We start from the raw sequence: 25,451 nt of genomic DNA on the forward strand, positions 1-25,451 counted from the left end.
AACAAATATGTTCATGGCTACATTAAACTTTATACAAGAGGGGAAACTTCCATTGTTATTTTTTCTTCACTTTTCTATTCTCAGAACCAAGTATAGTTTCTGGCATATTATAGGAATTCGCTATTTGTTAAATTAATTATTAACATTGTCAAAAAATTTCACTCCACCTAAATATCTAGCATTAAGGGATTGAGCAAAATAACTTATGTATAGCTTTTAAACAGAATATTATAAATTTTTGAAACTAATGATTTTAGTCAATATTCGTTAACATGGAATGATATTTATAATAAGCTAAGAAAAAAAATCAAGTTACAAAATAGTATGGTTCTAAGTTTGTAAAAACAAATTGTAAAATATTTCCAGAATATTTTCTACACTGTGATATGAAGTATAAGATATAACTATTTTTTTATTCATCATTAATTTTAAAACTTTCTATAAAGGCTGTATATTAATGATATAATTTTTTCTTAATCCTACAACAAAATAAGTCAATTTTTATAAAATCATAGAGTAAGAAAAGTTTTTTCTAAAAATAACTACAAGAGTAGAAACCATAAAAAAGGTTTAAAATTACATAAAAATTAAAATTTTTTTCTGTTTAATATCATAAACTATAACTTTAGTTTTGTGGGTGCTAATTGCATTGGTGACTTTTGTTTAGAAAGGAGAGTTCTTGTCTTCTAGAATACATATTGAAATATTTACAGATTAAGAGATATGGTGTATGAGATTTTCTTCAACATAATCAGGAGGTGGGAAGAGGTAAGATGGGGGAATTCACTAGACACAAGTAAAACAAGATTAGGCATGCGATGAGAATTGTTGAAACTTGGTGATGAATAAATGAGTTTATATATGCTATCTATACTTTTGTATTGAACTCTAATGAGCAAAGACAAGACAATTTGTGGAATGACATTAAGGGCATCATACATGAACAAAGCAAGAGATCATTAAAAAGACAGGAAAGAAAAAAGAGACCAAAATGAGTGTCAGAAGAGACTCTGAAACTTGCTCTTGAACGTGCAGTAGCTAAAGCAAGAAGAAGTAATGACGAAGTAAAAGGGCTGAACAGAAGATTTCAAGGGGTGGGTGGCTCGAGAATACAAAGCAAAGTGCTACAGTGAAATGTGCAAAGACCTGGAGATAGAAAACCAAAAGGGAAGAACACGCTCAGCATTTCTCAAGCTGAAAGAACTGAAGAAAAACTTCAAGCCTTGAGTTGCAACATTGAAGCTGAAAATACAAACAATGCAGGAAGCATCAAAAGAAGATGGAAGGAACACACAGGGCCACTGTACCAAAAAGAACTTGTCGACATCCAACCATTTCAGGAGGTAGCATATGATCAAGAACCTAGGGTACTGAAGGAAGAGGTCCAAGCTGTACCAAAAACATTGGTGAAAAACAAGGTTCCAGGAGTTGACAGAATACAAACTAAGATGTTTCAACAAACAGATGCAGTGCTGGAAGTGCTCACTCATCTATGCCAAGCAATTTGGAAGACAGCTACCTGGCCAACCGACTGGAAGAGATCCATATTTGTACCCATTCAAAAGAAAGGTGATCCAATAGAATGCAGAAATTATCAAACAATATTATTAATATCACAAGCAAGTAAAATTTTGCTGAAGATCATTCAAAAGCAGTTGCAGCAGTACATAGATAGGAAACTGCCAGAAATTCAAGTCAGATTCAGAAGAGGACCTGGAACAAGGATATCATTGCTGATATCAGATAGACCTTGGCCGAAAGCAGAGAATACCAGAAAGATGTTTACCTGTGTTTCACTGACTATGCAAAGGCGTTCAACTGTGTGGATCATAACAAATTATGGATAACATTGTGAAGAGTGGGAATTCCAGAACACTTAATTGTGCTCATAAGGAACCTGTACTTAGACCAAGAGGCAGTTGTTCAAACAGAACAAGGGAAAACTGCATGGTTTAAAGTCAGGAATGGTGTGTATCAGGGTTGTATCCTTTCACAATATCTATTCAGTCTGTATGTTGAGCAAATAACCTGAGAAGCTGGACTATATGAAGAAGAATGGGCATCAGGATCATTAACAACCTGCATTACGCAGATGACACAACTTTGCTTGCTGAAAGTGAAGAGGACTTGAAGCAGTTGCTGATGAAGATCAAAGACCGCAGCCTTCAGTATGAGTTATATCTGAACATAAAGAAAACAAAAATCCTCACAACTGGACCAATAAGCAACATCATGATAAACACAGAAAAGTTTGAAGTTGTCAAGGATTTCATTTTGCTTGGATCCGCAATCAACAGCCATGGAAGCAGCCGTCAAGAAATCAAAGGATGCATTGCACTGGGAAAATCTGCTACAAACATCTCCTTAAAGTGTTAAAAAGCAAAGATGTCACTTTAAGGACTTAGGTGCGCCTGACCCAAGCCATGGTGTTTTCAATCGCCTCATATGCATGGAAAAACTGGACAATGAATAAAGAAGACCAAAAAAGAATCTATGGCTCTGAATTATGGTGTTGGCAAAGAATATTGAATATACCATGGGCTACCAAATGAATAAACAAATCTGTCTTGGAAAAAGTACAATCAGAATGCTTCTTAGAAACGAGGATGGTAAGGCTTTGTTTCATGTACTTTGGACATGTTAGCAGGAGGTACCAGTCCCTGGAGAAGGACATCATGTTTGGTAGAGGGTCATTGAAAAAGAGGAAGACCTTCAACCAGATAGATTAACACAGTGGGTGCAACAATGGGCTCAACATAGCAACGATTGTGAGAATGGCACAGAACCAGGCAGTGTTTCATTCTGTTGTACATAGGGTCGCTATGAGTTGGAATCAATTCAATGGCACCTAACAACAACATATTTTTCTATAAGTTTTAAAGTTTACATAATACAAAAAAAATTTAATATCATATACCAAAGTGAGAGAGAAACCATGAAATGGAGAAAATATGATGATGCATGATGAGTACAATAAAGTAAATAGATTCTTACAAATCAACTAAATCAAGGAAATTTTTTAAAAACAGGATAAAATTTCTAAACTATCAAAACTGTTTAAAAATGACAAAAACCTATTACAGAGTTGACTAAAATGACAATTTGAGATACAGTTGATGAAAGTGTAAATTATCACAAACATTCTGGTAATATATACTAATAATCTTAAAATTTTACTTATCCTTGGAACCATCACTTTGACTTCTAAGAATTTAAACTAACCAACAAAATTCTAGCCAAGAGAATTCAGCAGCATGTCAAAAAAATAATACACTGTGATCAAGTAGAATTCATACCAGGTGTGCAAGAATGGTTCAACATTAGAAAATCAATGTAATCCACCACATAAATAAAAGAAAGAAAAGAATCATATGATCATCTCAGTAGATGCAGGAAATATATTTGACAAAGTCCGACAACCATTCCTGAAAAAAACTCGATAAAATACGTATAGAAGGAAAATTTCTCAACATAATAAAGGGCATATATGCAAAACCAATGGCCAACAGTGTTCTCAATGGAGAGAAGCTGAAAACATCCCCTGTTTGAACAGGAACAAAACAAGGATGCCATTTATGACCACTCCTATTTAACTCCTAGCTAGAGCAATAAGGCAAGAAACAGAAATAAAGGGCATCCAAATTGGTAATGAAGAATTTAAACTGTCCCTATTGTGGATGATATGATACTACACGTAGAAAACTCAAAGACTCCAAGAGAAAACTACTGGAATTAATAAAAAGATTCAGCAGAGTTGCAAGATTCAAGATCAACATACAAAAATCAGTTGGATTCCTATACACCAATACAGAGAACAATGAAAAAGAAATCGGGAAAACAATACCATTTATAATAGCCACTAAAAAAATAAAATACTTAGGAATAAATCCAACCAGGAATGTAAAAGACCTATACAAAGAAAACTACAAAACACTACTGCAAGAAGTCAAAAGAGATCTACAGAAATGGAAAAACATACCATGCTCATGCATAGGTAGACTCAACATTGTGAAAATGACAATTCTACCCAAAGTGATTTACGAATGCAATGTGATATCGATCCAAATACCAACAACATTCTTTAAGGAGATGGAAAAACTTATCATTAACTTTATATGGAAAGGGAAGAAGCCCCAGATAAATAAAGCACTATTTATTGAAAAAGAAGAATAAAGTAGGAGGGCTTGCACTACCTGACATCAGAACCTACTATACAGCTATGGTAGTTAAAACAACCTGGTACTGGTACAAAGACAGATATATTGACCAATGGAACAGAGTTGAGAACCCAGATATAAACCCATCCACCTATGGTCACCTTATCCTGAACGAGGGCCAAAAGTCCATTAAGTGGGGAAAGGCAGTCTTTTTAACAAATGGTGCTGGCAAAACTGGATGTCCATCCGCAAAAAAAAAAAAAAAAAAAAATGGAACAGGACCCATACCTCACACCATATACAAAAACTAACTCAAAATGGATCAAAGACCTAAATATAAAGCCAAAAACTATCAAGTTCACAGAAGAAAAAATAGGATCAATGCTAGGGGCCCTCATACACGGCATTAACAGGACACAAACCACAACCAACGACTCACAAGCTCCAGAGGATAAGCCAGATAACTGGGATCTTCTAAAAATTCAACACTTATGCTCATCCAAAGACTTCACCAAAAGAGTAAAAAGAGAACCTACAGACTGGGAAAACATTTTTGGCTATTACAAATCAGGCAAAGGTCTAATCTCTAAAATACATAAGAAAATCCAACGTGTCTACATCAAAAAGACAAATAATCTAACTAAAAAATGGGCAAGGGAAATGAACAGACACTTCACCAAAGAAGACATTCAAGCGGCCAATAGACACGCGAGGAAATGCTCACAATATTTAGCCATTAGAGAAATGCAAATCAAAACCACAATGAAACACCATCTCACCCCAGCATTCCTGGCATGAATCAGTAAAACAGGAAATAGCAAATGTTGGAGAGGCTGCAGGGAGATTGGAACTCTTATGCACTGCTGGTGGGAATGCAAAATGATTCAACCATTTTGGAAAATGATATGGTGCTTCCTTAGAAGGCTAGAAATAGAAATAGCATATGATCCAGCAGTCCCACTCCTGGGAGTATATCCTAAAGATATAAGAATCGTCACACGGACAGACATATGCACACCCAGGTTCACTGCAGCATTGTTCACAATAGCAAAAAGATGGAAACAACCTAGATGCCCATCAACAGATAAGTGGATAAACAAACTGTGGTACATACATACAATGGAGTGTTACACAATGATAAAGAAGAACAATGAATCCATGAAGCTTCTCATAACATGGATGAATCTGGAGGGCATTATGCTGAGTGAAATAAGTCAATCATAAAAGGACAAATATTATAAGAGAACATAGTGTAAATACTCATGAAAAGGTTTACATACAAAAAGAAACAATCGTTGATGGTTAAGAGGGAGGAGAGGGATAGGGATGGAAAAACACTTAACAGACCATAGATAAGTGGAAACTTTGGTGAAGGTAAGATGGTATACACACACACACACACACACACATGCATATGCACCCTTACCTTCCCCTGCCAATTTTACCACTCATCTCCTAGGTCTCAAATATTGCTCCCTGAACTATTTACTCCTGGATCCCCCAGACCAAATCCCAGCACTTCAACCTCCTAGCAGTTTACACGACAATTAATTTACTTATTTTGCAATTCACTGCTCAAAGTCATGAAGACCATTCCATGTCTTGTTCATTTCTGCAACCCTAGCACAGAGCCTAGCACATAGCCATTGCTCAATAAATATATGCTACCCACCTAAGAAGCCAGCACAACCTGTTCAAGGCAAGGTCATGGTAGCTCCATAGACACATCCAAACTCCCTGAGGGACCGAATTGTTGGGCTGAGGGCTGTGGGGACCATGATCTCGGGGGATATGTAACTCAATTGGCATATATAGTTTATAAAGAAAATGTTCTACATTCTACTTTGGTGAGTAGTGTCTGGGGTCTTAAAAGTCTGTGAACGGCCATCTAGGTTACTCCACTGGTCTCACCCCTTCAGGAGCAAGGAAGAACGAAAAAAAACTAAAGATACAAGGGAAAGATTAGTCCAAGGGACTAATGAACCACGTCTGCCATGACCTCCACCAGACTGAGTCTAGTACAACAAGATGGTGCCCGGCTACCATCACTGACTGCTCTGACAGCGATCACAATAGAGGGTCTGGACAGAGCTGGAGAAAAATGTAGAACAAAACTCTAACTCAAAAAGAAAGACCAGACTTGCAGGCCTGACAGAGACTGGAGAAACCTGAGAGTATGGACCCCCACACCTTTTCAGTTCAGTAAAGATGTCACTCCGGAGGTTCACCCTTAAGCCAAAGATTGAACAGGCCCATGCAACAAAACAAGACTAAAGGGGCACAACAGCCCGGGGCAGGAGCTGGAAGGCAGGAGGGAACAGGAAAGCTAGTAATAGAAACCCAGGGTCTAGAAGGGAGAGTGTTGACACGTCGTGGGGTTGTTAACCAGTGTCATAGAACAATGTGTGTACTGTTTGATGAGAAATTAGTTTGTTCTATAAACCTTCATCTAAAGTGCAATAGAAAAAAAAAAGAATTTAAGAAAATAAACATGGATGTGCACAAAAATTTATCCAGATATATATAACAAAGTGATATTTATAATCATATGAGAAATGTAAATAATATAAATGCTTACAAACAGGTGGATTAGGTAAGTCACTTTGGTGATCCTATCAATGAAATTTTTTTCTCTTTGATTCTTTGATTCATTTACCTACTGATTTGTTCATTGAGTATTAAGCGTCAGGAACTGGTTAGGCACTGGGAATACAATAGTAAAAAAAGGCACTCCTTGTGTCTTCTAGAGGAAACATAAAACAAACAAATAATAAAACAAAGGAAACAACAGGATCATGTGACAGAAAAAAATTGGGCGTGGCAACCACTCAGTGCAGTAATCAATGAAGACCTAAAGACTAAGAAGAATCAGCAATAAAAAAAAGACCTGGGGAAAGAGTATCCCAGACCATTTAAATAATTCTGAGAAAGAACATTTAAAACATGGAAAGTGTTCACGATAAGTTAAGCAAGTTAATTTAGCATATAAATAATAGACAAGTTTCAAAATCATACGTAATATAGTAATGATATCTATAAATAAATATGTATGCCACAGGTGTAATTGGAAGGATATATCACAAAATTTTAACGGTGGCAGTTTTAAGAGTGAAAATGTGGATGATTTTTATTTTCATCTTATTTATTGCTAATTTTTAAATTTTCTATAATGCATACATGTTACTTTTTAATAAAAAACTACTACCCATCTGTCAACTGCCTCTTCATCTATGTAAAGGTTCCTCATGAGCACAATTAAGTGTTCTGGAAATCCCATTCTTCGCAATGTTATCCATAATTTATTATGATCCACACAGTCGAATGCCTTTGCATAGTCAATAAAACACAGGTAAACATCCTTCTGGTGTTCTCTGCTTTCAGCCAGGATCCATCTGACATCAGCAATGATATCCCTGGTTCCACATCCTTTTCTGAAACCGGCCTGAATTTCTGGCAGTTCCCTGTCAATATACTGCTGCAGCTGTTTTTGAATGATCTTCAGCGAAGTTTTGCTTGCGTGTGATATTAATGATATTGTTCTATAATTTCCACGTTTGGTTGGATCACCTTTCTTGGGAATAGGCATAAATATGGATCTCTTCCAATCAGTTGGCCAGGAAGCTGTCTTCCATATTTCTTGGCATAGATGAGTGAGAACCTCCAGGACTGCATCCATTTGTTGAAACATCTCAATTGATATTGCATCAATTCCTGAAGCCCTGTTTTTTGCCAATGCCTTCAGAGCAGCTTGGACTTCTTCCTTCAGTACCATCGGTTCCTGATCCTATGCCACCTCTTGAAATGGTTGAATATCGACTAATTCTTTTTGGTATAATGACTCTGTGTGTTCCTTCCATCTTCTTTTGATGCTTTCTGCGTCGTTTAATATTTTCCCCATAGAATCCTTCACTATTGCAACTCAAGGCTTGAGTTTTTTCTTCAGTTCTTTCAGCTTGAGGAACACTGAGGGTGTTCTTCCCTTTCAGTTTTCTATCTCCAGCTCTTTGCACACGTCATTATAATACTTTGTCTTCTCGAGAGGCCCTTTGAAATCTTCTGTTTAGTTCTTTTACTCCATCGATTCCTCTTTTGCTTTAGCTGCTTGACGTTCAAGAACAAGTTTCAGAGTCTCCTGTGACATCCATCTTGGTCTTTTCTTTCTTTCCTGTCTTTTCAAAGACCTCTTGCTTTCTTCGTGGATGATGTCCTTGATGTCGTTCCACAACTCGTCTGGTCTTCGGTCACTAGTGTTCAATGCGTCAAATCTATTCTTGAGATGGTCTCTAAATTCAGGTGGGATATACTCAAGGTCATACTTTGGCTCTCGTGGACTTGCTCTGATTTTCTTCAGTTTCAGCTTGAACTTGCATATGAGCAATTTATGGCCTGTTCCACAGTTGGCCCCTGGCCTTGTTCTGACTGATGATATTGAGCTTTTCCATTGTCTCTTTCCACAGATGTAGTCAATTTGATTTCTGTGTGTTCCATCTGGTGAGGTCCATGTGTATAATCACCATTTACGTTGGTAAAAGAAGGTATTTGTAATGAAGAAGTCATTGGTCTTGCAAAATTCTATCATTTGATCTCCGGCATTGTTTCTATCACCAAGTCCATATTTTCCAGCTACTGATCCTTCTTCTTTGTTTCCAACTTTCACATTCCAATCTCCAGTAATTATCAAAGCATCTTGATTGCATGTTCGATCAATTTCAGACTGCAGCAGCTGATAAAAATCTTCTATTTCTTCATCTTTGGCCCTAGTGGTTGGTGCGTAAATTTGAATAATAGTCATATTAACTGGTTTTCCTTGTAGGCGTATGGATATTATCCTATCACTGACAGTGTTGTACTTCAGGATAGATCTTGAAATGTTCTTTTTGACGATGAATGCAACACCATTCCTCTTCAAGTTGTCATTCCCAGCATAGTAGACTATATGATTATCCAATTCAAAATGGCCAATACCAGTCCATTTCAGCTCACTAATCCCTAGGATATCAAAGTTTATGCCTTCCATTTCATTTTTGACGATTTCCAATTTTTCTGGATTCATACTTCATACATTCCAGGTTCCGATTATTAATGGATGTTTGCAGCTGTTTCTTCTCATTTTGAGTCATGCCACATCAACAAATGAAGGTCCCAAAAGCTTTACTCCATTCATGTCATTTAGGCTGACTCTACTTTGAGGAGGCAGCTCTTTCCCAGTCATCTTTTGAGTGACTTCCAACCTGGGGGGCTCATCTTCCAGCACTATATCAGACAATGTTCTGTTTCTATTCATAAGGTTTTCACTGGCTAATGTTTTTCAGAAGTAGACTGCCAGGCCCTTCTTCCTAGTTTGTCTTAGTCTGGAAGCTCAGCTGAAACCTGTCCTCCATGGGTGACCCTGCTGGTATCTGAGTACTGGTGGAAGAGCTTCCAGCATCACAGCAACATGCAAGCCCCCACAGTACGACAAGCTGACAGACACATGATACGTAGATCAAGAGGCAATTGTTCGGACAGAACAAGGGGATACCGATTGGTTTAAAGTCAGGAAAGGTGTACGTCAGGGTTGTATTCTTTCACCATACCTATTCAATCTGTATGCTGAGCAAATAATATGAGAAGAAGAACGGGGCATCAGGATTGGAGGAAGACTCATTAACGACCTGCGTTATGCAGATGACACAGCCTTGCTTGCTGAAAGTGAAGAGGGCTTGAAGCACTTACTAATGAAGATCAAAGACCACAGTCTTCAGTATGGATTACACCTCAACATAAAGAAAGCAAAAATCCTCACAACTGGACCAATGAGCAACATCATGATGAACGGAGAAATGATTGAAGTTGTCAAGGATTTCATTTTACTTGGATCCACAATCAACAGCCATGGAAACAGCAGTCAAGAAATCAAAAGACACATTGCATTGGGTAAATCTGCTGCAAAGGACCTCTTTAAAGTGTTGAAGAGCAAAGATGTCACCTTGAAGACTAAGGTGCACCTGACCGAAGCCATCGTATTTTCAATTGCATCATATGCTTGTGAAAGCTGGACAATGAATAAGGAAGACAGAAGAAGAATTGACACCTTTGCATTGTGGTGTTGGTGAAGAATATTGAATATACCATGGCCTGCCAAAAGAACAAATAAATCTGTCTTGGAAGAAGTGCAGCCAGAGTGCTCCTTAGAGGCAAGGATGGCGAGACTGCATCTTACATACTTTGAACATGTTGTCAGGAGGGGTCAGTCCCTGGAGAAGGACATCATGCTTGGCAGAGTACAGGGTCAGCGGAAAAGAGGAAAACCTTCAACAAGGTGGATTGATTGACACAGTGGCTGCAACAATGAGCTCAAGCATAATAACGATTGTAAGGATGGCTCAGGGCTGGGCAGTGTTTCGTTCTGTGTTGGAACCGTCTTGATGGCACCTAACAACAACAACAACCACCCATCTGTCAGTTTGATGTACTGTGCTAGCTTACCTGTTGCTGTGATGCTAGAAGTTATGCTACTGGTATTTCAAATACCAGCAGGGTTACCTATGGTGGACAGTTTTCAGCAGAGCCGACTAGGAAGAAATACAGACAGATTAGGGAGACAGACTAGGAAGGAAGGCCTGGCAATCTGCTTCTGAAAATTAGCCAGTGGAAGACCTTATGAGTTACAATAGAGCATCATCAGACTCGCTTGCTTTGGACACATCATCAGGAGAGATCAATCACTGAAGGAGGACATTATGTCTGGTGAAGCAGGGGGCCATTGAGGGCAAGGAAGGCCCTTGGTGAGATGGAGAGGCACAATAGCCACAAGAATGAACTCAAATTACTGGCAATCATGAGGGTGACACAGGATTGAGCAACATTTCATTCTATTGTACATGAGGTCACCATAAGTTGGAGTTAACCCAACAGCAGCTATCTATCTAGCTATCACTGTAATAAGAAAACATTTTATTGAAAAAAAATATTTAAGAGTCTTTGCAGATACAAAATTATGGTTCTCAAACTTAGGTACCCTGGAGTTAAAGGTGCTCTGGGGTATTAAAGTCATAGGACAAACATTGCACACCTTTCCTTAATATTTCCTTTCCTGGAATATTTGGGGTAGAGGAAGAGGATTAAATAAGCAGCAGATAATTAAAATTTTAATTTTATATTAAGGTAATAACAAACTTTATAAAATTTAAAGCAAAATGTGCATGGGTGTTGAAAAAAAGACAACTTTAAAGTAACCATATTTGTTAGAGCTACCTTGAATACCTCATAGTAGTGATTCACTATCCTTTCTACTTGGGGGAATATTTTAAAAAACAATGACAGTGATCCAGATAACTGGCCATTTAAATTGCTAGGGAGCTCACACTGATTGACAGACATGCTTTACTTGAGTGACTTCTACTGGAACATTGAACAAGACTATTATTTATTGAGCACACACTATGTTGCCAAGATACTTTGCTAAGTGCTGGAAAAACATCAGTAAACATTATAGACAGGGCTTCTATATTTATGGAACTTGCATGCCAATTTTTATAATCAGAGGATAATAAATATATTTAATTTGTTAGTCAATAATTTTATTAACACTTATTCAACATTTATTTATGGAGTGCCTGCTATGTCAGACAATATTCTAGTAATGGAGATACAGTAAGTTTTCAAAATTCAGAGAATTTCTAAATAAGGAAAAAAATTACTTAAAGATGACTGCTATCTACCTGAATTTTAAGACTTGAATTGTTCTTAAAGCTGAAATATGTAAGAAAATGATTTTCATATTTCTTTATATATATTAAAACTTAGGCAAATATTAGTGAAAGTATTTTCCATCTTTCTGGTTTCCAAAATACTGGTGTTGACTAGGAATATAGGATACAAAAGTAATAATATTTTCTTATTGTCACAGAGACACTGGAAGAATATTCAAATTGAAATGTTAAAAGAAAAAGAAATTCAACTACTGCATGCTTTTCTTATTGCAGCTCCCTGTGTATGCCTAGCCCTTCCAGAGCTGCCAGAGAAGACGCCTAGCAAAGCTAAGCAACTTTCAGAATGTTGCAAATCCTAGATGGTGATTGACTGGAGAAGCCATGTTGTTTGATTTTTCCAAGTGGTAAGCAGCTTGAGCTAGTTCTAATGTAATTTTGGGCTTAATTATTTGGAAAAAAGGCAAATGGCACATGAATGAAATCCATAAGTGATACAAACCTGGGAGTTGTAAATGTCAATAATAAGAAGAAATAGTGCAGAGGTATGGGGAAGCAGCAACTATCAGGAGGCAATAGCCCAGAGAAGCTCTGCTTTAAAAAAATTCGGGAGATATGGAGGACTAATGCTGTGTACTAGGCCTGTGAACTGGAAAACTCAATGTAAAGGTTTGCAAATTGTGCAGTCACTCTTACACATACATTTTTGTATTGTATATACTTCTGTGGTCAAGATTTGCAATCTTCTGTTATGGTTTCTGTTTAAATAGTCAAGAGACAAATGGATTTCAATAGTGCAACAGATATGTTCATTAAAATAGAACCAGGAGAAGAGATAATATTTAATGTTGCTGCTGTTGGGTGCCATCGAGTCAGTTCTGACTCATAGTAACCCCATGTGACAGAAAGAACTGTCCCAAGGGTTTTCTTGACTATAAATCTTTACAGGAGCAGAATATCAGGTCTTTCTCCCATGGAACCACTGGGTAGGTTCAAACTGCCAACCTTTTGAACAGCTGAGCATTTAACCATTGCTCCACCAGGGCTCCAACAGTTAATGGGGAATCAATAAAAAGGAAATTGGAGGGCAATGCAATGAGAATCATTGGATTTTGCATTAAAAAATCAAACGTCCAAGAGACAGAAAGGGCCACATAAACCAGAGACCACATCAGCCTGAGACTAGAAGAACCAGGTGGTGCCTGGCTACAACCAATGACTGCCCTGACAGGGAACACAACAGAAAACCCCTGAGGGAGCAGGAGACCAGTGGGATGGAGATCCCAAATTCTCATAAAAAGACCAGACTAAATGGTCTGAGACTAGAAGGACCCCAGAGGTCATGGTTCCCAAACCTTCTCTTGGCCCAAGACAGGAACCATTCCCAAAGCCAACTTTTCAGAAAGGGATTGGACTGGACTATGGGATAGAAAATGATACTGGTGAAGAGTGAGCTTCTTGGATCAAGTAGACACATGAGACTATGTTGGCATCTCCTATCTGGATGGGAAATGAGAGGGCAGAGGGGGTCAGAAGCTGGCTGAATGGACATAAAAATAGAGTGGAGGGAAAATAAAGAGTGGAGGGAAAATAGAGAGTGGAGAGTGCTGTCTCATTGGGGGAGAGCAATTAGGAGTATATAACAAAAAAAAATATAACAAGGTATATATAAATTTTTGTATGAGAGACTGACTCAATTTGTAAACTTTCACTTAAAGCACATTAAAATTTTTTAAAAAATCAAACGTGATGTTTGCTGACAGGCACTGTTATCATGGTTCAAAACCTACTGCTTAGTTGCTTTGAAAATTCTGGATCCCATCACTCTCCTAGAGAAAGCCTCACACAGCTCCAGTTCTCTTAAATCCTTCACTCTCTTTCAGATTAATTCTCCCACAAAACTATTTGTTTGTTTGTTTTCTCATACTAAGACATAGAATTTTATAACCACGACAACTTAGATTCTTCCTATCAGTCATACGTCACTCTGTGTGTGTCTGGGGTTAGGCCCAAGGCTGCTCATTTCCAACTTGTCCTGGAGTAAGCTGGTGGATAGTGCTTCTCTGATCATGGCCTACCAAGGCATGATGGAAAGAAGAGTCATAGAAAATAGAACAAACTCTAAAGTTTTAGAAGTATAGTTTCATGGGCCAGCTGAGTTAATTGGCATAATATAGTATGTAAAGTTTATTTTCTATATCCTAGCTTGGTGAGTAGCATCTGAGGTCATAAAAGCTTGCAAGCAGCCATCTATAATACAACTATTGGTCTCTATGTTTCCAGAGTAAAAGATGAAGAAGGACACCAAAGATTCAGAGAGCAAACTAGTCTATAGGGCTAATAGTCTACCCGGACTGGGACCTCATGTATTCTGAGGTCAGAAGAACTAGATAGTGCCCAGCTACCACAACTGACCATTCTAATCAGGAACACAATAGATGGCAGCATACAATGTGGAACAGAACTCAAAATCTTAAAAATTCCACACTTACTAAACTGTTGAAACTCCCCAAGACAATTGCCCTGACATACTCTTTAAACCTTGAACCAGAACTATTCCATGAGGTTGTCTTTTAGCTAAATAACAGATTGGCTCATAAGATAAACAATATCTTCCATGAATACTGTGCTTCTTTAAAAAATCACCTGTGGGACCAAATGGTCAACATTTACTCAAAAGCAAAGACAAGAAGTCAAGGGGGCAGGGAAACTAGATTACTGGAAATGGAACAATCAGAATAGAAATACAGAAAGTTGACACACTGTGAATAACCAATGTCACTGAACAAATTGTGTAGAAATTGTTCAATGAGAACCTAATTTGCTGTGTAAACTTTCACTGAAAAGACAATAAAATATTTTAATTACAAAAAAGAGAGTGGAACATTTTTCTTCATAATTAGTTTTCTCTATAAAAATCGCTTTTTTCTAAATCATGAAATATAAACATTAATGTTCATTAATGTAAAAACTATTTTAAAGAATATTCAACAAAAACCAGCTGTCAGTTTGTCATACTGTGATGGCTTACATGTTGCTGTGATGCTGGAACCTATGCCACAGGTGTTTCAAATACTAGCAGGGTCACCTACGGTGGACAGATTTCAGTGGAGCTTCCAGCCTAGGAAGAAAGGCCTGGAGATCTACTTCTGAAAATTAGCCAATGAAAACCTGATGGATCACAACAGAATATTGTCCTATATATTGCTAGAATATGAGCCCTGTCTTAGTTATCTAGTGATGCTGCAAATGAAATATCACAAGTGGATGGCTTTAACAAAGAGAAATTTATTCTCTCACAGTAAGTACGCTAAAAGTCCAAATTCAGGGCATCAGCTCCAGAGGAAGTTTTCTCTGTTGTCTCTGGACGAAGGTCCTTGCCATCAATCTTTCCCTGGACTAGGAGATCTCTGCACAGGAACCCTGAGTCCAAAGGATGCACTCTGCTCCTAGCACTGCTGCCTGGTGGTATGAGGTCCACCTTCCTACTTGCTTCCCTTTCATCTCTTGTAAGATAAAAGGTGGTGCAGGCCATACTCCAGGGAAACTCCCTTTACAGGGATGTGACCTTAGTAAGGGTGTTACAATCTCACCCTAATCTTATTTAACATAAAATTTGCAATCACGAAATGGGGGACAGCTACACAATATTGGGAATGGTCTAACCAAATTGACACTTATTTTGGGGGGACACAGTTCAATCCATGACAAGCCCCTAGGATGAAAGGCACTCAAAAACACAGTGGCCACAAAAACAGACTCAAGCATACCAACGATCATGAAAATGGCAAAGAATTGGGCAACATTTTGTTCTGTTGTACATATGGTCACCATGAGTCAGAGCTAATTCGATGGCAACTAAAAACAACATTAAATCAAAGGAAAATCTAAAGAATGCGTTAGCACCCTGCTACAATTAATGCTTTTTCTGTATCCTCTAATTCTTTATTCTTCATTACCAGTTCTATCTTCATACTAAACTACCTCCAACTTGTCCTGGAGTAAGAACCTCCCGAAATAGGCCTTCTCACTTTGGAATCTTGATGTCCTAGGCTGTTGGCAGGAGTGATTCAATGGAATTTAGGGGCTCAGTGTCTCCCGCTTCCTGATTATCTGCCCATATGTCCCCATCCCAAGTTTCAGGAAACCATTTCTTCCCAATCAATGCCTTTAACTTCAGACGCCATTTGAGGTTGGGAATTCAGTTAATGTTGTAATTCAGTCACTCCTTCCCTTTGGTGCTAGCCTAGTCTGCAAATACAATGATTGCCTTTCAAATCAGCCTCATTTCAGAGAAATCTACTGAAATTAAACTGAATCCAAGGACTTGGAGTTAAAACTAAGGTTGTGCAGGTAAACGCTTGGTGGGGGGGGGTGGTGTCTAACTTGTAGCATTTGCCATTTCTGTGGTGGTTGATTTCAAGCTTCCAAAATGATGTCACTGAATGTGGAAATGGAAAGAGGTGATAACGATTGGCCCTGCAGGTCAGTACAAGCAGGCTCCAATACACCACTGGAGTACTCAGTTTACTAAGCACAAACCTTTAAAATGCATTAAACAGCACATAATGTTTCAAAAATAAAGAAATTAGTTACTTCAAGTGGCTACTGTCTTAGTCATCTAGTGCTGCCATAACAGAAGTACCTCAAGTGGGTGGCTTTAATGAAGAGAAATTTATTCTTTCACGGTCTAATAGGTTACAAGTCTAACCTCAAGGTGTCGGCTCCCACGGAAGCCTTTCTCTCTCTGTTGGCTCTGGAAGAAGGTCCTTGTCCTCAATCTTCCCCTGGTCGAGGAGTCTCTCAGGGGACAAGGACCCCAGGTCCAAAGGACTCGCTCTGCTTCCAGCACTACTTTCTTGGTGGTAAGAGGCCCTTCCTCTCTGCTCACTTCCCTTTCCTTTTTATCTTTTTAGAGATAAAAGTTGGTGCAGGCCACACCCCAGGGAAACTCCCTTTGGGATCAGGGAGGCAACCTGAGTAAACCTTTTAACCACAGGCAGAGATTATGATTTATAACACATAGGAGAATCCAAAATGGAGGACAAGTACACATGGCCTAACCAAGTTGAAACATATTTTGGGGGGACACAATTCAATCCATTGCAGCTACCCAGTCCTAACTTAAGAGTACTCCACCCTGTTACACGGGATTGCTGAGCCGAAATTTACTGGACGGCACCTAACAACAATACCACCTTCTTATAGGACCCAACTTCCTGTGATGGCTGTAGATTACCTGAGTACAAAGCCAGTTGTGTTCCTACTATATATATTTTCAATGCAAAAATATGTTAAATAATTTTCAAGACCTAACACAGATTAATGCTGCTAGCTACTATTTATATCCAATCCATCACCTTCCAACATGATTGCATTAAACAGCACCCCCCGTTCATGCTCGCATTAGCTAGATTTCAATTGTCCCATTGTTAAGATTATTTCAAATTAAAGTGGACAAAGTATTTAAAAACTATACACTCAGGAATAATCCGGAGTTGAAGGAAGTGGATAAATTGTGGGAGGGAAATTGCCTGATTAACAAATAAGAGTTCTCAGATTGTATTTGCTGAGGTTTTATATTAATAAGATAATCATGCACAATAAATGATCCTTTGAGGCAAAATGAAAGAAGTAATTCGAAACCTTTCAAACAACTTTGATGTTCACAATTTATCATTTATAGTTCAAGTTCTTCCTCCTCCATGAAGACGACCCACAATGTCTTTTGGCAGTCCGTGGTGTATTCACCATTCTTTGCCAACACAATTCAAAGGCGTCAACTCTTCTTTGGTCTTCCTTATTCATTGTCCAGCTTTCACATGCATATGATGGGATTGAAAATACCATGGCTTGGGTCAGGTGCACCTTAGTCTTCAGGGTGACATCTTTGCTCTTCAACACTTTAAAGAGGTTCTTTGCAGCAGATTTACCCAATGCAATGTGTCTTTTGATTTCTTGACTGCTGTTTCCATGGCTGTTGATTGTGGGTCCAAGTAAAATGAAATCCTTGACAACATCAATCTTTTCTCTGTTTGTCATGATGTTGCTTATTGGTCCAGTTGTGAGGATTTTTGTTTTCTTTATGTTGACGTGTAATCCAAACCGAAGGCTGTAGTCTTTAATATTCATTAATAAGTGCTTCAAGTCCTCTTCACTTTCAGCAAGCAAGGTTGTTTCATCTGCATAACGCAGGTTGTTAAAGAGTCTTCTTCCAATCCTGATGTCCTGTTCTTCTTCATACAGTTCAGCTTCTCGTATCATTTGCTCAGCATACAGGTTGAATAGGTATGGTGAAAGGATATAACCCTGACGCACACCTTTCATGACTTTAAACCACGTAGTATCTCCTTGTTCTATCTGAACAACTGCCTCTTGATCTATGTACTGGTTCCTCATGAGCACAATTAAGTGTTCTGGAATTCCCATTCTTTGCAATGTTATCCATAAATTTTATGATCCACAGAACTGAATGCTTTTGCATAGTCAATAAAACACAGGTAAACATCTTTCTTGTGTTCTCTGCCTTCAGCCAGGATCCATCTGACATCAGCAATGATATCCCTGGTTCCATGTCCTCTTCTGAATCCTGCCTGAATTTCTGACAGTTCCCTGTGGGTATACTGCTGCAGCCACTTTTGAATGATCTTCTGCAAAATTTTACTTGTGTATTTTTTTTTTAATGATATTAATGATGTTTTTTGATAATTTCTACATTAGGCTGGATCACCTTTCTTGGGAATAGGCATAAATATGGATCTCTTCCAGTTGGTTGACCAGGTAGCTCTCTTCCAAATTTCTTGGCATACATGAGTGAGTGCTTTCAGTGCTGCATCTCTTTGTTGAAACATCTCAGTTGATATTCTGTCAATTCCTGGGGTCTTGTTTTTCTGCAATGCCTTCAGTGCAGTTTAGACTTCCTCCTTCGGTGCCATTGGTTCCTGACCATATACTACCTCTTGAAATGGTTGAACATCGACTAATTCTTTTTGGTATCATGACTCTGCATATTCCTTCCATCTTCTTTTGATGCTTCTGCGTCATTTAGTATTTTCCCCATGGAATCCTTCACTATTGCAACTCAAGACTTGAATTTTTTCTTCAGTTCTTTCAGCTTGAGAAATGCCAAGCATGCTCTTCCCTTTTAGTTTTCCATCTCCAGCTCTTTGCACATGTCATTATAATACTTTACTTTGTCTTCTCGAGACACCCTTTGAAATCTTCTGTTTTTTTACTTCATCATTTCTTCCTTTTGCTTTAGCTACTTGACATTCAAGACCAAGCTTTAGAGTCTCTTCTGACATCCATTTTGGTCTTTTCTTTCTTTCCAGTCTTTTTAATGACCTCTTGCTTTCTTCATGTATGATGTCCTTGATGTCATTCCACAAATCACCTGGTCTTCCGTCATCAGTGTTCAACAAATCAAATCTATTCTTCAGATGGTCTCTAAATTCAGGTGGGATATACTCAAGGTCATACTTTGGCTCTCATGGACTTGTTCTAATTTTCTTCAGTTTCAACTTGAACTTGCATAGGAGCAATTGATGGTTTGTTCCACAGCCAGCCCCTGGCCTTTTTCTGACTGATGATATCGAGCTTTTCCATCGTCTCTTTCCACAGATGTAGTCGATTGATTCCTGTGTATTCCATCTGCCAAGGTCCACGTGTATAGTCAAAATTTATGTTGTTGAAAAAAGGTATTTTCAATGAAGAAGTCATCGGTCTTGCAAAATTCAATCATGCCACCTCCGGCATCATTTCTATACTAAGGCCATATTTTCCAGCTACCTATCCCTCTTCTTTGTTTCCATCCAAGTTGTTATGTGTATCAGTAGTACTTTCTTTTTTATTGCTGAGTAGAATTCCATGGTATGGATATACCACAGTTTATTTAACCACTGAAGGACATTTTTACCGTCTCCAGTTTTGGGCTATTACCAACAAAACTGCCATGAACACTTGTGTACAGATTTTGATATGAATATACATTTTCATTTTTCTAGGATAAATGACCAGGAGTGTAATTTCTGGTTTGTATGGTAAGTGTTTTAAGAAATAGCCATATTGTTTCCCATAGTCATTGCATCATTTTACATTCCCAGCGGCAAAGTATGAGTTATCCAATTTCTTCACATCCTCACCAGCATTTAGCACTATCAGTATTTTTTTTTTTAATTTTAACCATTCATATAAGTGTGCCTTATTGTGGTTTTAATTTGCATTTCTCTGATGGCTAATGACGTTAAACAGCTTTTCATGTACCTATTTGCCATTTGTACATCTTCTTCAGTAAAATGTCTATTTGTGTCTTTTGAAGGTTTTCTAATTGAATTTTGTTTTTTAATGTTGAGTTGGACATGTTGTCAGGAGGGATCAGTCTCTGGAGAAGGACATCATGCTTGGCAAAGCACAGCATCGGTGGAAAAGAGGAAGACCCTCAACGAGGTGGATTGACACAGTGGCTGCAACAATGGGCTCAAGCATAACAATGGTTGTAAGGATGGCACAGGACCAGGCAGTGTTTCGTTCAGTTGTGCATAGGGTCCCTATGAATCGGAACTGACTCGATGGCACCTAACAACAACAACAACAATGTTGAGTTTTGAGAATTCTTTTTTATTCTATATACAAGTCAATTTTCAGATCAATTATCTTTAAAGGAAATTTAAATAATAAGAAAACAATTGTTCATGAAATAAACATTTCCAGTGCTCTTCATTTCCATCTGGTATCATTTTCTTTCTGCCTTAAGGACTTCTTTTAACAGTTCTTGCAGTGCAGATCTGTGGGTAATAAATTCTTTCAGCTTTTGTATTGTCTAAAATGTCTTTATCTGTGAAAGTTATTTTTGCTGGGTATAGAATTCTAGATTGACAGGATTTTTTGTTAGTTTGTTTGCTTGTTTTTGTTTTTTGTCTTTCAATATGGTAAAGATGTTGCTCTACAGTCTTCACTCTTGTATTGCTTCCAGTGAAAAATCTACCGTCATCCTTACCTTTTTTCCTCTGTAAATAATGTGCCTTTTTCTTTAGCTAATTTTAAGATTTTCTTTTAATAACTAGTTTTGAGCAAATTTTATTACGATATGCCTTAGTGTGATTTTCTTCATGTCTTGTGCATGGGCTCATTGGTATTCTTGAGTATATAAGTTTATAGTTTTCATCAAATTTGGAAAATGTCCAGTCATTATTTTGTCAATATCTCTTCTGCTCCCCTTCTTCCGGGAATCTACATTAAGCCTCTTGAAATTATCCCCCAGATGACTGAAGCTCTTTTTGCTTTTTGAATTTCTTTTTCTCTGTGTGTTTCATTTTGAATAGTTTCTATCACTGTATCTTCAAGTTAATCAGTCTTCTCTTCTGAAGTGGCTAATCTGCCATGAATCCCAACCCAATTGTAGTTTTTATCTCTGGAAGTCTGATTTGGTTTTTTGTGTTTATTTGTTTGTTTGTTTATCCTCCCTATCTCTGTCTGTCTGAGTATCTAAAATACAGTTATGGTAACTATTTCCTGTCATGTCAGAGTCGCAGGCACTGTACCCTCTAATCTCTTAGATGTTTTTCCCCTTGCCTCAGTGAGTTTCCTCACATGCACACAGTGGTCAATACTGAGTATTTGAGTGTACACTTTGCAGACCTCTGTGTATCTCTCTCCTCTTTGGTACTCTGTACCATGATAATTTGTTGCCTTCATCACTCAGACTCTCAGCTCCACCTAATCAACACAGAGAGTCTAGTGGGCTCTGCCTCAGTTCCCTCTCCCTGTGCATAGCCTGGAAACTCTCTCAAGGCATAAAGCTGGGATGATCATTGGGTCTATCTCATGTATTTCCACCTCTCACAGATCTCTGTCCTTCTTTGTCTGATGTCCACTGTCTTGAAAACTGTTGTTTCAGATATTTTTTGGGGTGTTGTGGTTGTTTCAGGTAGGAGGGCAAATCCAGTCCTTATTATTGCACCTTGGTCGCAAGCAGTATCACTCTACCTCTTGAAAGAATTGTCACAGAATTTGAGGACCAGTTTTAAAACAACCACATATATTCATCATAAATGTAAATTATTGAGAAAAGATAAAGGAGATTAATTTTTGGAGGATGATATTATTTGTTATGGGTTCTGGTTTCCCTCATTTTATCCCTGCAGCAGCCTTGAGACGTAGGCATCATTACATCATTACATATTCTACTCCCATTTGACATATCACTATAACATAAGCTCCATGAAGACTATTTGTCTTGTTCATTGTTGAATTCCTATGACCTAGCATAGTGTCTGGAGTAAATGCTTGAAAAAGTGAAGATAAAAAACTGAGGTTCAGGCAGGTAAATGAATTACCCATATGCTGCTAACAAGCGGCATATCTGGGATTTAAGTCCAGGTAGTCTAACTCTAAAGCATATTCTGTTGTCACTAGTTTGCTCTGTGCTCGAAAAACGCGCTAGGGACATCAAAATAAAAATGAACTCTCTTGTGCCGTTTAAACTCTATTTAAGCCAGTTGATTAAAGAGCCCACCTCACTCTATGTTGATGGTAGTGGCTTCTGGAAGAGTTACCACAATAGCTGTCAATAAAAATTGCTGCCCAACATTAAAGAAAAAAAAAAAGTGCCGTGCTGTGACTGTGAGCACAGAGCAATGAGGAATGATCCAGGACCTGTCTGGCCTCAAAAAGCAAGGGCTGAATAACAGCCCACCTCTTGCTGTCTTGCCTATCACACTTCTCCCTCCTTGCTCGCCACACTGAAAGTGCTCACAGAGCCTGTGTGTAGTTATCTCAGTGTTATGTTTCCAAGTTTGAGGATAGACAACATGGATGAATTTGAATACCTCTTGTTTCAAGTGCATCTTGTCCTGGGTATTAGGTTTGCATATAATTTCACTCCATTGTATATAATTTATATTCCTTGAAGTTAGGGCCTTATGAACTCAATATGCAAATTTCACAAAATGATATGGAGATTATTAAACAACATTTGAACAATGAAATCTTAGTTCTGGGGGAAAATATGACATACTGATCTTCCTGGGAGACCTTGAAAATGTCCTGTGATGACCAAGGCCCTTTGACAGATTGTGTGCGTGCGTTACTTTTACTTACTTCTCTGTAGATAAGATTTACCTTGTGTACTTTAGTATAAGATATGTAACATGCTAATTTTTAATGGGCTGCAGCTAGAATAAGAAGGTGCAGGACACAAGGGGAGTTTGATGAAACTGTTATAGAAAGAAGACTTAACTGAAATCAGAAAACCAGAAATTTAGTTTATTTCTGCCATGAGCTGTGTGTGTAGTCTTACATCACTATTGCTTTCTGGGCCATAGCTTCCTCAACAGTAAACTAAGGAAATTTGGTGAGATAATCTCTATTGTTCTTTCTATCTTCAATAACCTGAGTTCTATCATCCTGTCAGACTGACTGAGAGAGACTAGATAGCTGTATGTACTAGACAGGAATAAATGGAAAAAGAGAAGGAGAGGAATTCAGTTAATGTGTTTGGGGCTGCAAGGAACAGAATTCCCAACTAAAAAGGCCTGAATAATAAGAGTTTATTATTCCACAGAACAAGAAGTCTACATGTGGGCAGTTTCCAGGTTAGTTAACTAGCATCTTACCAATGTCCTGGCTCAGGGTCAGTTTTTCTGAGATTCTCTGAGCTTTCCTCTCTTTGTTGCCACAACTCCAAGAACCAGTACTCTTAAAACATCTGAAAACAGCGAGGAGGATGGAATTCTTCTCATAGGTCTCTTTCTTTTCATCAGGAGGAAAATCTTTCCCAGCAGACTTTCCCTTATGTTTTATTGGCAGAATGAGTCACATGATCATTCCTAAACCAATCCCTGGCAAAAAAAAAAAAAAAAAGAGAGACTGGAATTACGACGAAAAGTGTAGACCATCTATTATTTACCTCCTAAGGATATGCTCACTTTCTCTGAGCCTATTTTTTCAGGACACACACACTCACACAAGCAGGGTATTCTTAGCAAATAAAAAGAGGAAATAAAAACAAGAAAAAGAAGAAAATTTGGACAAGTGAAGACTAGGAAGAAGGATCTGGCAGTCTACTTCTGAAAAAATTGTGAAAACCTTATGAATAGCAACAGAACCACTTTTGAATGAGCTTTGGCTGAAGATCATTCAAAAAGCAGTTGCAGCAGTGCATTGACAGGGAACTGCCAGAAATTCAGGAGGGATTCAGAAGAGGATGTGGAAACAAGGGATATTGTTGCTGATGTCTAATGGATCATGGCTGAAAGCAGAGAATACCAGAAAGATGTTTCCCTGTGTTTTATTGACTGTGCAAAGGCATTCAAGTGTGTGGATCATGGCAAATTATGGATAACATTGTGAAGAATGGGATTTACAGAGCACTTAATTGTGTTCATGAAGACCCCGAACATAGATTAAGAGGAAGTAGCTCAAACAAAACAAGGGGATACTGCATACTTTAAAGTCAGCAGATGTGTGCATCATGGTTGTATCCTTTCACCATACCTATTATATCTGTATGCTGAAGAAATAATCCAAGAAGCTGGACTATATGAAGAAGAACAGGGCATAGAGATTGGGGGAAGACTCATTAACAACCTGTGTTATGCAGACGACACAACCTTGCTTGCTGAAAGTGAAGAGGACTTGAAGCACTTATTGATGAAGATCAAAGACTGCAGCCTTCAGTATGGATTACACCTCAACATAAAGAAAACAAAAATTCTCACAACTGGACCAATAAGCAACATTATGTTAAATAGAGAAAGATTGAAGAGGTCAAGGATTTCATTTTACTTGGACCCACAATCAACAGCCATGGAAGCAGCAGTCAAGAAATCAAGACACATTGCATTGGAAAAATCTGCTGTAAAAGACCTCTCTAAAGTGTTAAAAAGCAAAGATGTCACTTTAAGGACTAAGATGCACCTGACCCAAGCTATGGTGTTTTCAATTGCCTTATACACAATGAAAGCTGGACAATGAGTAAGAAAGACTAAAGAAGAATCGAATTATGGTGTTGGCAAAGAATATTGAATATACCATGGACTGCCAGAAGAATAAACAGGCCTGTCTTAGAAGAAGCACAGCCAGAATGCTCCACTGGAGGAAAGGATGGTGAGACTTCTTCTCGCATACTTTGGGCATGTTATCAGGAAGGACCAGTCCCTGAGGAAGGACATCATGCTTGGTAAAGCAGAGGGTCAGCAAAAAGGAGGAAGACCCTCAATGAGATGTATTAACACAGTGGCTGCAACAACTGGTTCAAGCATAACAGCAATTGTGAGGATGGCGAAGGACCAGGCAACTGACTCAACAGTACCTAACAACAGCAGAGTTAAGACCTAACGCTCTTTGAATATATCAAGAAACAGGACAAAAACTAATTATGAAATCTTGTACTTCTAAACATAGGGTTAGAACAGTGTATGTAGATAAAGTGAATATCCTGGGCAACCAGGCAGAGGTAGCCCTAGGTGGGAAAGGCCGTTGGTTCTGTCTAACAATAAAAAAAAATAGTGGGCTTCAATTTACAGGGTTTGTATAATGAGATTTTTCCTCTCTAGGGAAAGTGATTTTTGGCATTCTAAAGAGAAGGAGCCCTGTGGCATAGTAG

Source organism: Elephas maximus, chromosome 2 (genome assembly GCF_024166365.1).
Source record: "Elephas maximus indicus isolate mEleMax1 chromosome 2, mEleMax1 primary haplotype, whole genome shotgun sequence".
Taxonomy (NCBI): Eukaryota; Metazoa; Chordata; class Mammalia; order Proboscidea; family Elephantidae; genus Elephas; species Elephas maximus.